This window comes from Prenolepis imparis, unplaced genomic scaffold, assembly GCF_030444845.1.
Source record: "Prenolepis imparis isolate NDT839.2.m4 unplaced genomic scaffold, iyPreImpa1.0 SCAF_1, whole genome shotgun sequence".
Taxonomy (NCBI): domain Eukaryota; kingdom Metazoa; phylum Arthropoda; class Insecta; order Hymenoptera; family Formicidae; genus Prenolepis; species Prenolepis imparis.
The window spans coordinates 23,264,263-23,280,454 of record NW_028141159.1 but is presented as its reverse complement, the minus strand read 5'-3'; the positions used below and the strand labels follow the sequence as shown (position 1 = coordinate 23,280,454).

Genomic DNA, 16,192 nt, shown 5'->3' with positions numbered 1-16,192 from the left:
ACCGAAATGTTATTCTGATGGAAAATTAATGAGCATGAGTTAGAATATACGATGTTTTTAAAAACTTATTACTTTTTTACAAAATATAAAATTAAATTGAAAACATTATACCTCATGTTTTGATCAGAGACGAGAGAGGAATCGTTCAAAATACTAAAAAAAATATTGCGAATTGTATCTACGATTTAAAAAAAAAATTTTTTTTTATTTTTTTATTCTTTTGGGAAATTTTGCGTTTAAGAAAACAAATAAAAAAATAAAAACAAATTGCATTTCTTACTGTAAAATATAAACAACCGCAATGAATGGTGCCAACTCGAACTTTTTTAGGTCACACATACTCTTTAGACCCTTTAGGATCTGTAATCAAAATGTTATTCGGATGGAAAATTAATGAGCATGAGTTAGAATATACGACGTTTTTAAAAACTTATTACTTTTTTACAAAATATAAAATTAAATTGAAAACATTATACCTCATGTTTTGATCAGAGACGAGAGAGGAATCGTTCAAAATACTAAAAAAAATATTGCGAATTGTATCTACGATTTAAAAAAAAAATTTTTTTTTATTTTTTTATTCTTTTGGGAAATTTTGCGTTTAAGAAAACAAATAAAAAAATAAAAACAAATTGCATTTCTTACTGTAAAATATAAACAACCGCAATGAATGGTGCCAACTCGAACTTTTTTAGGTCACACATACTCTTTAGACCCTTTAGGATCTGTAATCAAAATGTTATTCGGATGGAAAATTAATGAGCATGAGTTAGAATATACGACGTTTTTAAAAACTTATTACTTTTTTATAAAATATAAAATTAAATTAAAAACATTATACCTCATGTTTTGATCAGAGAGGAATCGTTCAAAATACTAAAAAAAATATTGTGAATTGTATCTACGATTTAAAAAAAAAATTTTTTTTTATTTTTTTATTCTTTTGGGAAATTTTGCATTTAAGAAAACAAATAAAAAAATAAAAACAAATTGCATTTCTTACTGTAAAATATAAACAACCGCAATGAATGGTGCCAACTCGAACTTTTTTAGGTCACACATACTCTTTAGATCCTTTAGGATCTGTAATCAAAATGTTATTCGGATGGAAAATTAATGAGCATGAGTTAGAATATACGATGTTTTTAAAAACTTATTACTTTTTTATAAAATATAAAATTAAATTAAAAACATTATACCTCATGTTTTGATCAGAGAGGAATCGTTCAAAATACTAAAAAAAATATTGTGAATTGTATCTACGATTTAAAAAAAAAATTTTTTTTAATTTTTTTATTCTTTTGGGAAATTTTGCATTTAAGAAAACAAATAAAAAAATAAAAACAAATTGCATTTCTTACTGTAAAATATAAACAACCGCAATGAATGGTGCCAACTCGAACTTTTTTAGGTCACACATACTCTTTAGATCCTTTAGGATCTGTAATCAAAATGTTATTCGGATGGAAAATTAATGAGCATGAGTTAGAATATACGACGTTTTTAAAAACTTATTACTTTTTTATAAAATATAAAATTAAATTAAAAACATTATACCTCATGTTTTGATCAGAGAGGAATCGTTCAAAATACTAAAAAAAATATTGTGAATTGTATCTACGATTTAAAAAAAAAAATTTTTTTAATTTTTTTATTCTTTTGGGAAATTTTGCATTTAAGAAAACAAATAAAAAAATAAAAACAAATTGCATTTCTTACTGTAAAATATAAACAACCGCAATGAATGGTGCCAACTCGAACTTTTTTAGGTCACACATATTCTTTAGATCCTTTAGGATCTGTAATCAAAATGTTATTCGGATGGAAAATTAATGAGTATGGAATCAGAACATACGATATTTTTTTTAAAGCTTATTTGATAAAATATTAAAAACATATCTACTCATGCTTTGATCAGAGGCGAGACAGAAATCGTTTAGAATAAAAAAAATATTACAAATTATATCCACAAATAAAAGCAAGAATTTTTCTATATTTTCTCTTCTTTTAGGATATAGCATTTAAAAAACAAAATTTAAATTTCTTACTGTGAAATAAACAATTCCAGTGAATGATACTAACTCGAACTTTTTTAGGTCACACACTCAAAAAAATGTTTTGCAGATGTAGATAGATTTCTAGATGTCGCAACAAAAATGTATCGCTATTTTTTATATTTGATAGAATATCGTTTGTCACAGATAGAATTTTTGAATTCTGTCTCTGTTATTTAGATTGATTACGTGCAAAATATATACGATATTACAATATTTGCTGATCGTTTATCTATCTCAGTTAATTTTTCGCACCTAAAAAATTTTTGCTACAGTTGCAAAATCATTTTTTTGAGTGCAGATACCTTTTAGATCCTTTAAGATGTATAATCAAATCTTATAAATTCATTCGGAAAATTAATTAGCATGAATTAGAACATACGATGTTTTTAAAAGCTCATCAATTTTTGATAAAATATTGAGAACATTATATCTACTCATACTTTGATCAGAGATGAGAGAGAAATCATTCAAAATCCTAAAAAAATATTATGACTTGTATTCATAATTAAAAGAATTTTTTTATGTTTTCTATTTTTTTAGGATAAAGTTTGCATTTAAAAAACAAATTGAATTTCTTACTGTGCAATAAACTATTGCAGTGAATGATACTAACTCGAATTTTTTTAGGTCACGATACCTTTTAGATCTTTTAGGATCTATAATCAAATCTTATAAATGTTATTCGAAAAATTAATTAGCATGAATTAGAACATACGATATTTTTAAAAGCTTATCAATTTTTGATAAAATATTGAAAACATTATACTCATACTTTGATCAAAGGTGAGAGAGAAATCGTTCAAAATGGTAAAAAAATAGAAAAATATTATGAATTGTATTCACAATTAAAAGCAAGATTTTTTATTATATTTTCTATTCTTTTAGGATAAATTTTGTATTTAAAAAACAAATTAAATTTCTTGGTGTAAAATATAAACAATATCAATGAATGATTTACTCGAACTTTTTAGGTCATCACAGATACTTTTTAGATCCTTTAAGATTTGTAATCAAATCTTATAAATGTCATTCGGAAAATTAATGAGCATGAATTAGAACATGTGGTATTTTTAAAAGCTTATCAATTTTTGATAAAATATTGGAAACATATTTTCTACGCTTTGATCACGCGAGAAAAAAAATCGTTCGACTTGCTAAAAAAAACATGAGTAGTATCCGCGACAATTAAAAACAAGAATTTTTTTATATTTTCTATTTCCTCTTTTATATATATATATATATATATATATATATATATATAGGATAAATTTTGAGCTCTCACGAAATACAGTTTAACTTGGCAATGGAAGCGTTTAAAAAACAGGTTGAATTTCTCACTGAAATAAACAATTGTGCAACGAGTGGTATTAACTTTTTTAGGTCACAGATACCTTTTAGATCCTTTAAATCTATAATCAAATCTTATAAATGTTATTCGAAAAATTAATTAGCATGAATTAAAACATATGATATTTTTAAAAGCTTATCAATTTGTGATAAAATATTAAAAACATTACATCTACTCATACTTTATCGTTCAAATTGCAAAAAAAAAAGAACTTATACCGGGTGTCCCATTTTAAAGGACCCACTCAAATATCTCAGAAACACTGCGTTAAATAAAAAAATGTTTCCTACAAAAGTTGTAGGGTTTCGAGGGGGACATAACATAGTAATATTCATATGACCTTGGGCGGCGTCTCCAAGGTCAAGTAAAGGTGAGAATAAATTTTTTAAATGGAAACCCATATTTTTTATTACAACATCTTTTTCTACTAATTAATTTGAACAACTTTATCTGAAGCATTTTTTTATTTTCTTCAAAATTCATTCTCACCTTCACTTAAGGTTAATCTTCACTAACCTTGGAGACGCCGCCCAAGGTCAAATGAATATTACTATGTTATGTCCCCCTCGAAACCCTACAACTTTTGTAGGAAACATTTTTCGTTTTAACACAGTGTTTCTGACAATGAGATATTTGAGTGGGTCCTTTAAAATAGGACACCTGGTATAAGTTGTCCACGATTCAAAGAATTTTTCAAATATTTTCTCTTCCCTCTTTTAAATTAAATCAATTTTTTTTAAATGTAAAAAAAACCAGGTTGAATTTCTCACCGAAATAAACAATCGCGCAATGAATGGTGCCTAACTCGAACGTCCGTTAAACTTTGGAAAACTGTGTACGGCGAAGTAAGGGGAACAATAACAATATTGTTCGCTTTTGATGCGCGAGGACCTAGGCGCGTGCAATCTGCACAGGCCCGGGCATTGTCTCGTTAATTAAACGGATAAGCCGTCGGCGTCGCGTCGCGAGACGGCGAGATGGCGACGACGACGACGTCCGCGACGACGCGGACCATCGGGAGTTGACGTCGGCGGAGAGAGGAGGCGAACGCTCAGTGTACGACGTGTCGCGCAACAAAGCGGCGGAAACGTTTGACGGGGTTGACGGACGTAGCCGCAGATAACAAAGTTGCGACGAGACACGGTATATAGGTATCGGCCAGCGGAGGGTGAAGAGAGAGAGAAGAGAAGATTTTACAAAGCTTAGGTGGAGGAGAGAGAGAGAGAGAGGGGGGTGAAATCATACATGTGGAAAAGAGAAAAGGAGCAATCTATTTACATACTGTATGGCTATCCAAGATCCTCCCCTTTCTCTATCAAGCGCGACATACAATGTGCGCTGACTACAAATATGCAGTGTGCTTATTTACAGCGTTATATTGCTGTTTAATCTGTGTCAACGAAAAACGGTGAACAAACACCGCGTAATGATTGAAATAATCTCCGGTGAGAATTATTGAAAATAGAGGGTCGTAGTATATACAGGGTGTTTCTTAAACATATGTCAAAAATTTAAGGGATGATTTCTTGGGTCATTTTATGAATTTTATATCTTTGATGATTTTTTGAAAATTGTTTTCTTTTGAAGGTACAAGGCGATAAAATTTATAAGAAAATAATTAATATCTGTACAAAGTTATCAATGTAGTGTTCAAAGAACTTCTTTATTATCGTTATCAGTGTTGTCAGAAAATATTGTATTAATAAAAATAAAAAATATAATAAAAATATTATATTTCTTGTAATTTTTATCGCCTTGTATCTTCAAAACAAAGCGATTTTTCGAAAAATGATCAGAGGTATAAATTTTCATAAAATGACCTCAGAAATCATCCCTTGTATTTTTGACATATGTTTAAGAAACACCCTGTATAATAAAATATGTAATAAAATATATAATAAAATATAATATAATATATAATATACAGAGTGTTTCTAAATAAGTGCGACAAATTTTAGGAGATAATTCTTTGTCGAAAATTAAGGGGGGTTTTTCATATAAACATATGCTCCTATATCCCTCTCTGAAGAGTTACACTTCTTGGGGAGATAAAAATTAGTTTTTTTTTATTTATTTTCTCTTGAAAACTATTGATTTTATGAAAAAATTAAAAAATTTCTAAAGAAATCAAGCTTTCTAACGCATATTTTTAGATTTTAGATGATCACATTCCGGTCGGTTAAAAAGTTCTAATAAAAATTAAATAGGGGTTGTTAGTTTCATAACGATACCGGAAGATTAAATAAATATTAATAAATATTCTTTTTACTAGTGGAAAATATCCACCAAATTTCATTCTCTTAACTTGTCCAAAATTTGAGAAAAAAATTAAAAACTTAATTTTCACCTACCCTTTGGAGGAATGTATTCTTTAGGGAAAGATATAGGGAGTATATTTTTATATGAAAAACCCTCCTTAATTTTCGACAAAGAATCATTTCCTAAAGTTTTTCGCACTTATTTAAAAACATCCTGTATAATATAAATACAATAAAAAAATATATGGTAAAATATAATAAAATACAATATAATAATATAATAATATAATATAAAAAATAATAATAATATAAATATATAAATAAAATGTATTATAATAATATATAAAATATAGAATAATAAATAAAATAATATAACAATATAAAAATAAAATAACATAAATTAATATAAAAATAAAATAATCAAATAATTAAATAGAGGGTTAAATAAATATACAGGGTGTTTCTAAAATTATGTCTGAGATTTTAAGAGCGTATTCTAGGAGTCAAGAGTAAGAAAAAAAAGTTCCTATAAACATCCAAATATACTTTCCCTCCGAATTATAGCCTTCTAAAGTTGGGAGAAAAAAATCAAAAAATGTATTACAGCTCTCGGAGACTTTTTCACAGAACGTTAAAATTTTGCACAGCGTAATAATTAATAGCGACCTTCATTTTTATGTGGTTTTAACCATTTTATTCGATTTTGAGGGGAAGATATGAGAAGGTGCTAATTTTCATTTTTGGACCCATGTTTATAGAAACTCTTTTTCTTATTTTGACCCCTAAAATACCCTTAAAATCTCTGACATAGTTTTAGAAACAGCCGCAGTATATAATAAATAATAAATAAAATATATAAAATATAATAAATATAATATATTCGCAAAGAGGTAAATTACGCCTCTAGAGATCACGCGTGCTCAGGCGGAAGGAAATCGAAAGTATATATTTTTCCTCTATCTCAGCTATCTTTCTCTTCTTTGAGGGATTCCCGAAGTGCGATCGAGTACACGGGATATGCGCCGGATGGAAAAATAGGTAGAACAAGGCTGGTCCTCCCGCGGGAGGGCGTACAACGCTGTCAAACCTCCGATCAATTTTTCACACACGTAATTCCTTCGCGTGCCGTACAATTTTCCCATATATTATTTGCCAAGTTGAATCCGCCAGGAGGAGAGAAAGAGAGAGAGAGAGAGCAGGATCGGTTTGAAATTCCTCTTCTCGTTCAAGCGTGTCCCCTCGATCGGGACATGTTCGGACCCATTCTCGGTCTTATTTCTTCGCGGTAAGTCGAGGACTGGTGTTGATAGTTCACGAATAAAAGAAAGAAAAGAAAATAAAGAAATTGATTACAATAAGTATATTGGCAATATAATATTAGGATTATAGTATTGGGTCAATAAGAATGGGATTACAATACATATATAAGTATCGAACGCTTTCGAGCAGAAACAGCGATTCTGAGACGAGAAGAAAAGGATTGCCTGAGATACTAAGCACAACTTCTCTTTGACTTTCTGAAAAATTAATTATATTAATTAAACATACTTTTCTCTCTCTCTCTCTCTTGATAGTAAATTCTCTCATTTTCTTCATAATAATTTTCGCGAAAGCGACGTTCTCCGAGTTAATCTACGAAGGTATACCAGGTTTTATGAACACACGCAGAGCGTATTTAATTTACTGTAATACGTCGAGAGCACATTATTGCTCCTCCTGTATAAAGTTAGTAACTGCATTTTCTGCGATCCTTTGTTACTCTTCTGGCATACACTGGTCTCTCTCTCTCTTTATCTCCATCTCTCTTTCTCTTTTCGCCGTTTTAACGCAGATATGCGAATATCGAGTATATACGTGGCTGCGAGTACGATGCTGTAGGGCATCGCTAATAGATGCTAAATACAATTTTGCTGATAGGGTACGAGCCGCCTTCGGAGGAACAGATTTTAGCCGTAGAGTAGAATATTAATTAACGTCGCGCTCAATTCCATTAAAATGGCGCGCTGTGTCTAAAGGATATATCCATTAATCGTTAATAGGCTATTTAGCGCGACACGTGTGGGATTTATCCGAACATCGTCACGTTCTTTGTGTCACGTTATAACCTTGCTGAAACGAACAAATATATACGCCGCAATACGTAATAATTATGATTTTATATAATAAAAATGTTAAATATGTTAATTAATTATGCATGGTGTCGCTTCGTTGTAACGAAATTCATATATTCCGACGTATATATGCCGTGAAATTGGCAATTATAATCCGAATAATTATTATAAAACTTATGAAATATACATATATTATTATATATATTATTATTATTATATATATATATATTATTATATAGCTATATTATTATAAAAGTATCTCTTTTTCTATGTAGTTAGGTTGATTTTTGAAAAGATTTCTTTTTTGAACGAATTTCTATACGAGATGCATTTGCTTCGAAAGTAGATATAGGGGAAAGTATGCTAAATCGTACACCTTTAACAATAAAATTAAAAAATTGTAACAAAAATATAAACTTTTATTTTCTAGAAAAGTTCTCAGTTTGCAACAAAACATATCGTATAAGAATGTCATATTTATAATCATAAATTTTCTTCAAAAATTTAACAAAAATATTTTATGTATCACACAAAAATATAAATAAGTATTATCTCAATATAATTATAAAATTTTATAATATTTTCTTCAATTGCCCATGTAAATATAAAGAAAAAAAACGAATGCCTAAGTAAAAAAATTAATTTAGCAAATCGCACCAGTACGATATAAGAGAAAATTAGTGGTATGTTTTATTAAACTTCCATTGCTTTGTCATTTGTGAATAAAAAAATAATCTCAAAACATTTTAAACCGATTTTTCAACGCTTCCATATACAGGATTAAATAATCGGTATTGTAAATCGTATCAAATACTATCTTTTTTAATTTTTAATTTACGATATGAAACAATGATAAATTTGTGTTAATTTTAGCGTATATCGTTCACAAAAAAACCATAGTTTCAAATAAATAAAAAAAATGTTGCCATTTCTTTGATAGTTTTATTGCAATTTTAATATTTACTTTAGGGGGGGGGGGGTACGATTTAGCATACTTTTCCCTATGTATTGTAAGAATCAATAACCCGACGTCTGACTAAAATAACGCTGTTACTACTGATGTCGATGCTGTTTGAAATTCTATGTAAATTTTGTACGCCTAAATATATTTCTATATATTGCAGTAATAGTTAATAGTCATTATATTCGAAAAAAAATACGTTGCCACGTATTCTTGGATGTGTAATTTCACCCCTGAATCGCTGCGTATACGAGAAGGAATGAGATAAAATATCTCGGGGGATTCTGCAAAATGGCACGGAGATATATATGGTGTGATTTAACGTTCGTTTTATTTTCTCCCAAAAGATCAACTCTCTTGAGCAACTGCAATATTAACTCCCACTAAACCTTACGATTTCCCTGATTAATTATGAGATTACGATTGATCGTGTGAAAAAAAACGAAACATATGGCTATAATAAATCATATGCGGCTGAACGAATCGTGTGGACATAATCTCGTTCTATCTCTATCCGTTCTCTTTTTTCCCCTGTTTTCTCTCTCTCTCTCACGCGTAGTTGTAGTCCTTAATGTGCAAAAACGAGGAAATGGCTTGAAAGCGGCCAATGGAATGACAGTTTAGGAGGGCTGGCGCGATCTAGGGAGAGAGAGATTCGCTTGCGAGACATTTCTCTTCTCGCAAAAAAAAAATCTAGCACGAAGACGACGGTGGAGCACATTTGGAAATAAATTGCGTATATAAATCTCCTTATGCCATATGGAAATTAAAAGGATTGAAATTTAAATTGATATACAAATGCACGAAAACTATTTTAATTTTAATATTTCGCATTATCCAATAAATACACATAAATAAAATCTTCGATTTGAGAAAAGAATTTTGAAATTATAAGTAAAAATATTTTTTTTTACATAAATCTAATAATATAATCATAAATTGTTAATAATTTTATTTTTCAAAATAATTTTCGTGTGTGTTATCAAGAGAAACGAGTCTACTTTCAAACAGAAAATCTGGTTTATTCAAGCGGTTCTTACAGCTTATGTGATTAGAAAATCCGAACCGCATCCTCTTTCAAAGTATAAACGCTTGAGCAAAAAACTAGATAAATTCTCTTCTTTTGCAAAGTCGGACATTTCGTGCGAAATAAATTAAACGCATGCACATTCTTAGTAACAAAGAAGTTCCTGCTGCGTTTCGTCTTTCTTTCCAACCCTTTTCTTAGACGAGATTAAAAATAAAACACATTTCTCTCCCTATCTCTTCCCTCAAAGATATATAGGGACGAATAAGCGGAGAGAGATGCACGTTATTCTCTCCATTCTATCTTCTCGACAATGTATGTCGAGTATACGCAATCATCAGTTCATACACAGATTAACCTGAGTGGTAATTTAGCAGTCTGCGAGCGAATCGTGACTACGAGATTTACTTGTCCTTGCACGCACTCATCAGCATGCACTCACTTACATATTTTATGCACTGAATAGCAAGAATCGCAACATTTGATACTTTGTCAGTGGCAGAGTACGATAATTTTTACAAGATTAATGCAATACGCGATTATAAACCATATATGTATAATAGAAAATATAAATACCCAGGTAGCAAGCATACGTTATTTTGATGTCGAATGACGTCATTAGACATCAAAATTTTAATCATGTCAGGTTGCTACTTGGGTAGCGTTTATTTCTAGCATTTTCTGCAAAATATTAAATATTTCACGTCGTCTCATCTTGCTTTTAAAAACAGATGCTATAATATAATATGAAGTAGCACTAAATAAAACTTTATTAATCATTTCTCTCTCATACATCCTAATTTTTTGTTTTATAACTTTTATTTCACGCACCACAAGATGATATAAAATATCGAAAACTTTTTTCTTAGCAATATTTGACGAGTATGATTTCTGTATGAAAAGGTTATTATTTTCATTAAAATACTAAATAAATTTCTGTACAGTTAGTGCAGAGATAAGATTTATATCATATATATATTTGTAGATATATTATATTTAAATAAACTTTTCTGTCAACAGATGACAGCACCTTATAAGACCAGAAACCACAAACTCTAGTAAACTAATATATATAGTAGAAGCAATATTTTTAAAAATCCGGAAAACGTGAAAAAATAAACAGCTATAGAAAACTGTATACACACACTCTCTTCGTTTGCATTATTTATTAAAATGCATTTTGATTTAAAATAAAAGTTTTACACATTAAAATAAATCAACCGATATTATTCTAAATTCCTCGAAAAGGTCATTATTTTTTTGCAATAATTTAAAATTTCTAATTTATTAATATTATATATATGACGTATATATATATATTAATATATTGCAAATTTTAGATTATTGCGATAATAATGACTTTTTCGAGGAATTTAGAAAAATATCGGCTGATTTATTTCGATGTGTACTACTTGAATAAATCAGGATTTTCTCTTAAAAGGTAATTATACAAAAGAATTGTATAAAAGTTCTTAAAGTGCATAAAAGTATACAAATTTACGACATCAAAATTTATTTTTTCAAAGATTTGAAGATTCTTTAATGCACACTTTGCAGGTTTGCAAATTTTTGTGCAAATTGTATAATTATCAAGTAAATACAAATACATAGTATAATATTTTCCCATCACCACCGAGATAGGCTCATTCGAGCACAGTTGTATAAAAAAGATATAAAAAATATAAATTCTTTTACTATATATACATTAAATAATTCCAATATTGTATACAGAAGATAAAATAAAATATTTTGTTTTTGATCAAAAATCTAATTCATTTTTATAAGAAATAAATATTTAAAAATTTCAAAGAATTTTAAGATAATTTTTCTTTGTTTATTTTTGCCGTATTCCTTTATAATTATAATAGAAATAAAAATATATTACGAATATATGTGTCTATATTAGTCGACTTTCGAAATTTGAAATTTATGCCATTTCAAAGTTAATATAATCTAAACATATAATCAACATTTTTCAAAAATAAATTTACCTTCAATTTGCTTCTAATTTGCATAATTGTTAATTTAAATTTTCAATATTGTCGAAAGCTACACATATCCAATTGCGATGCATGGATTTATGTGCTTAAAGAGAGAATTAAAAGAAACTTATGTCCAAATTATGTACAAAATCTAAATAAATCCGAATATACATTGTACATCCGTAAAAGTATCTTATATACAATTTCAAATTCGATTTTTAAATACGGATTTGCAGCTCTGTCTCTCACAATAATACATAAAAATTTCCATTATTTGCAGAAGAGGGGAAAAGAGAGAAGGGATGTAAAACTCCTTGGGAAGAAATAAATCTCTGTCGTGATAAAAAAAGCGTCGAAAAAGTTTTTTCAAAAATAAAACTTCCATCGCGAAAAGACAAATCCAACTTTAAGTCCGAAAATTTCCACAGAATGATAGGCAAATACACACACACACACACACACACACACACACACACACACACACACACACACACACACACACACACACACACACACACACACACACACACACACACACACACACACACACACACACACACACACATTATACACATACATACATACATACATACATACATATATATATATATATATATACACACACATACATATATATACATCATATATATGTGCACAAAAAGCCTTAAATTTGCGGAAGCTAGACCTGTGTAAGGCTAGACGCGCGCTGGGTCGCCCACTCACCTCTCTCGCTGCGCCGCAGGTAGATCCGCAGCCGGTCGAAGCGGACGAAGCAGCGGGGGTTGCACGACGGCTTATACGGGGCCGAAAGTAACCGAAAGCACGAGGTACTCTCTACGGCAAGGGTACTTCCGTTGACGTGTGGACGTGGTTACTACGCACGCCTCCCCGGCTCTCTCACCGCTTGGCCTTCTTCTTCCTCTGCCTTCTTCTTCCGCCAAGCGGGGAAAAGGAGTAAAAGAGCGGAGAGAGTGTGGAGTAGTATACAAGAGGCGGGTGAACAGAAAGAGAGAAAGAGAGAGATAGAGAGATAGCGTATGTGCGATGACGGCGAGAGATCGAAGTCTCGTGGCAAACGTTCGTAGACTGAGTGAACCCTGAGTTCAGACTGAGCGGCGCTTGGGCGACGTCAGCGCCGCGCGGCGGAGGGCGAAGGAGTCACCATCGATCCGCCGAGGGTGGTATGGGAAAAGAGTCCCCGAGAGAGATAGAGAGGGGCTGCCGAGTGGGGAGATTCGTGCCCTCGCACCGGCGGAAAGACGAGGATGAGAAAGGGGGTGGAGGCGAGGTTACGGGTTTGAAGACGTGTATCTCGTCGAGACGAGGTGGCGAGGATTCGAAGAGAGTCCGACGAGATGATGGTGATGATGATGATGATGATGATGAAAAGACACGGAGAAGGGTTGAAAATTATATCTGTCTCTCTCCGCCGCTTTTACTCTCCCCTACGATTTCAATCATTTTTCATCTCTCCGTTCCTCTCACGAATATGCCCTCCTCTTCCTCTCGCTCTTTTCCTCCACTTTCAACCCCTAGCTCTCTGCTCGAGCTCCCTTGCCGCCCACCGCCACGCCTCTCTTCTCATCTTCGTATCCTTCACGATTCTCTTTTTTATTTCTTTCTCTCCGAATATATATATATATAATATATAATATATATAAATATATATCTTCATGAAGATTATATACACACATATACAAGGTGTTCCAAAACTCATAATTGACCTTTCAGGGGCAGATACCAGGGATCATCTGGAGATGATTTTTCCTAAGCGAAAATGTCGAGGCACCAATAATTTTCGAATTATAAGATTGAAAATAAAGAGTTTTTCGCAAACTAAGCCTTGTAGAAATAAAATATTAATAAAATCACATTCTTCAATTAATTTCAAGCAGAGTTTACTAATTTGTTAGTTGCAAAGATACATGATGGCAAAAATTGGGAACATGCAAAAAATGATGGTCTTCCTCGACATTTTCTATATAACTATATTAAATCATCATGAAAATATTATATATATATACATATATAATCTTCATGAAGATATAATATATATATATGTAAATTAGTTAATGTGGTTGATTAATTTTTCAATAAAATTTTACTATTACATTCAGTGAAAAATAAGACGGAGGTACAAACTGTGAGTATTTTCACTGATTATCGATCAAATCTTGTCATTCTAATTAGTGACATTTTCACTGATTTGATTTAGGAGAATGTGCACCATGTATATAATAAATATATGGAAATTAATTAATGGTTGATTAATTTTTCAATCAAATTTTACTATTACATTCAGTGAAAAATAAGACGGAGGTACAAACTGTGAGTATTTTCACTGATTATCAAATCTTGTCATTCTAATTAGTGACATTTTCACTGATTTGATTTAGGAGAATGTGCACCATATATATAATAAATATATGGAAATTAATTAATGGTTGATTAATTTTTCAATCAAATTTTACTATTACATTCAGTGAAAAATAAGACGGAGGTACAAACTGTGAGTATTTTCACTGATTATCGATCAAATCTTGTCATTCTAATTAGTGACATTTTCACTGATTTGATTTAGGAGAATGTGCACCATGTATATAATTAATATACGTAAAATTATTAATGATTGATTGATTTTTCAATAAAATTTTGCTATTACATTCATTGAAAAATAAGACGGAGTGCACAAACTGTGAGTATTTTCACTATTTATTTATATATTCTTCTATATGTATCAATATCTTTATATATATATATTTTTTTTTTTTTTTTTCATAAAAAATATATATTTATATATATAAAATTTTTTTGTACAATAATATCTTCATGTATATAAACAACATATTATATCATTACAGATGCTTTAAGTTAGTGCGATATCAGTGATATTGGAATATATCAGCAAATTTATAAAATAGAAAAAGACTTTATCGCACACACACACAACTGACCTTTATTTCTTTCTCTCTCTCTCTCCCTCCCTTGTCTGTCAATTCAGACATCCCTCCAGATCAAAGCGTGTTATATCATGTTGACTGATCAAATTGCATTGGATTTAAGCGTACTCTGGCGGACAAACGTCAAGTACATGCTGCTGACCGAGAATATACCAAATGCAAGGCGAAGAGGAAGGTTCTTTGAAGTTCCTTCCGGTGTGACCGGAAATTGTATAATTTCCTCATATTCTGCATTTAGAATAGTTTGCTTTGCTGGGAATATACCGATATGCCGTGATAGCGCACGTATGCATTTATTAATGTAAGCTGTATAAAATTTCTCTAGAGTAAAATTTAATTTAAAAATATATATATAACATAAAAAAGATTTAAAAAATTTATATTTTAAGATGAAAATTTTATTTTAATCATTACAGATAATTACCGTACATGAGGATGCATGCAATGAGGTGTTTTAAAAAAAACTACACCCTGTCGAAAAAAACTCTTCAGTTTCTTCGTCGGTTGTCTGAATGGCTTCTACATCGTCAAAATACTTCCTCTTTCTAATTTTTAGAGAGAGATAATGAACTCGACTACTAGCAATGAACAAGTCAAATATTGCAATATTTTACAAAATTTATCTCTCTTCGCAAAAAAGTTTTAATGCAGAAATAAGACGCAAATAAGAGAATCTCTCGTCTTCTTTTCCTCCGTATATATTTCTTCAAGATTTGTCGAGTCGTTTCTTTTAGTATTTCGCAGATTATTCAAATTATTATTCGTCGATCTTACGCGATTAACCCTACTTCCTAATATTTCCTTCCATATAATTATTAAAATATTATTTATAAAGACTATAATATATTCAAAAAGTTTAAATTTGATTAAATTGAGAAAATTTCATGTATATATCTCTATATCATGTTACGTCACTTTTAAATAAAAATTAAAAATATTATGTAAAGTTAAAGTTAGAATGTATTTAAAAAGTGCGAAACTTGTCGAAAGAGAGAACATATAATATTCTAATTAAATCGATAACTCAAACATCGCTCGATTTATTACTGTCGAAATACCATGAATGAATCGTGTTCGCTGACATAATTCTTTAGGAATAAATATTAAATATTAGGAGTAGGAATTATTTTAAAATAGGGCTCTTAATTAAGAACACTTTATACCCAAATTTGTATTTGTATATCAGAGTCTTTCCGATTTTATTATTTTAAAATAATTCCTAATATTTAATATTTATTCCTAATATTTTCTCTATCTATTGTGCGCAGGATCTTTAAAATAAATATATAAGCATGTGATTTTGCGATGAAAAAATCTCTTCGCCGAATTAATACAGCATTGATGAGCATTGATGAATAATTCGTAAGATGATTAAAAGATTCGGGATCGAAGCTGTGGAAAATTTATTCGTCGAGCTCACTCGTTTCGATGGCTATTAGCAAACTGGAACAAGGTGGAGGATCCGTCAATACGTTTTGCATTATATAG

The 16,192-nt window shown here is 30.3% G+C and overlaps 1 protein-coding gene across 1 annotated transcript in view; it reads right to left on the bottom strand.

The window, feature by feature from the left end:
* Cpx (synaptic transmission protein complexin) overlaps positions 1 to 12,849 on the bottom strand; it is a 214,107-nt gene extending 201,258 nt beyond the window's left edge. The window contains exon 1 of the mRNA XM_083039196.1: positions 12,468 to 12,849. The gene's annotated coding sequence lies outside the window, so the exon portion shown is untranslated. The remainder of the gene's footprint in view (positions 1 to 12,467) is intronic.
* Between the last annotated feature and the right edge of the window lie 3,343 nt (positions 12,850 to 16,192).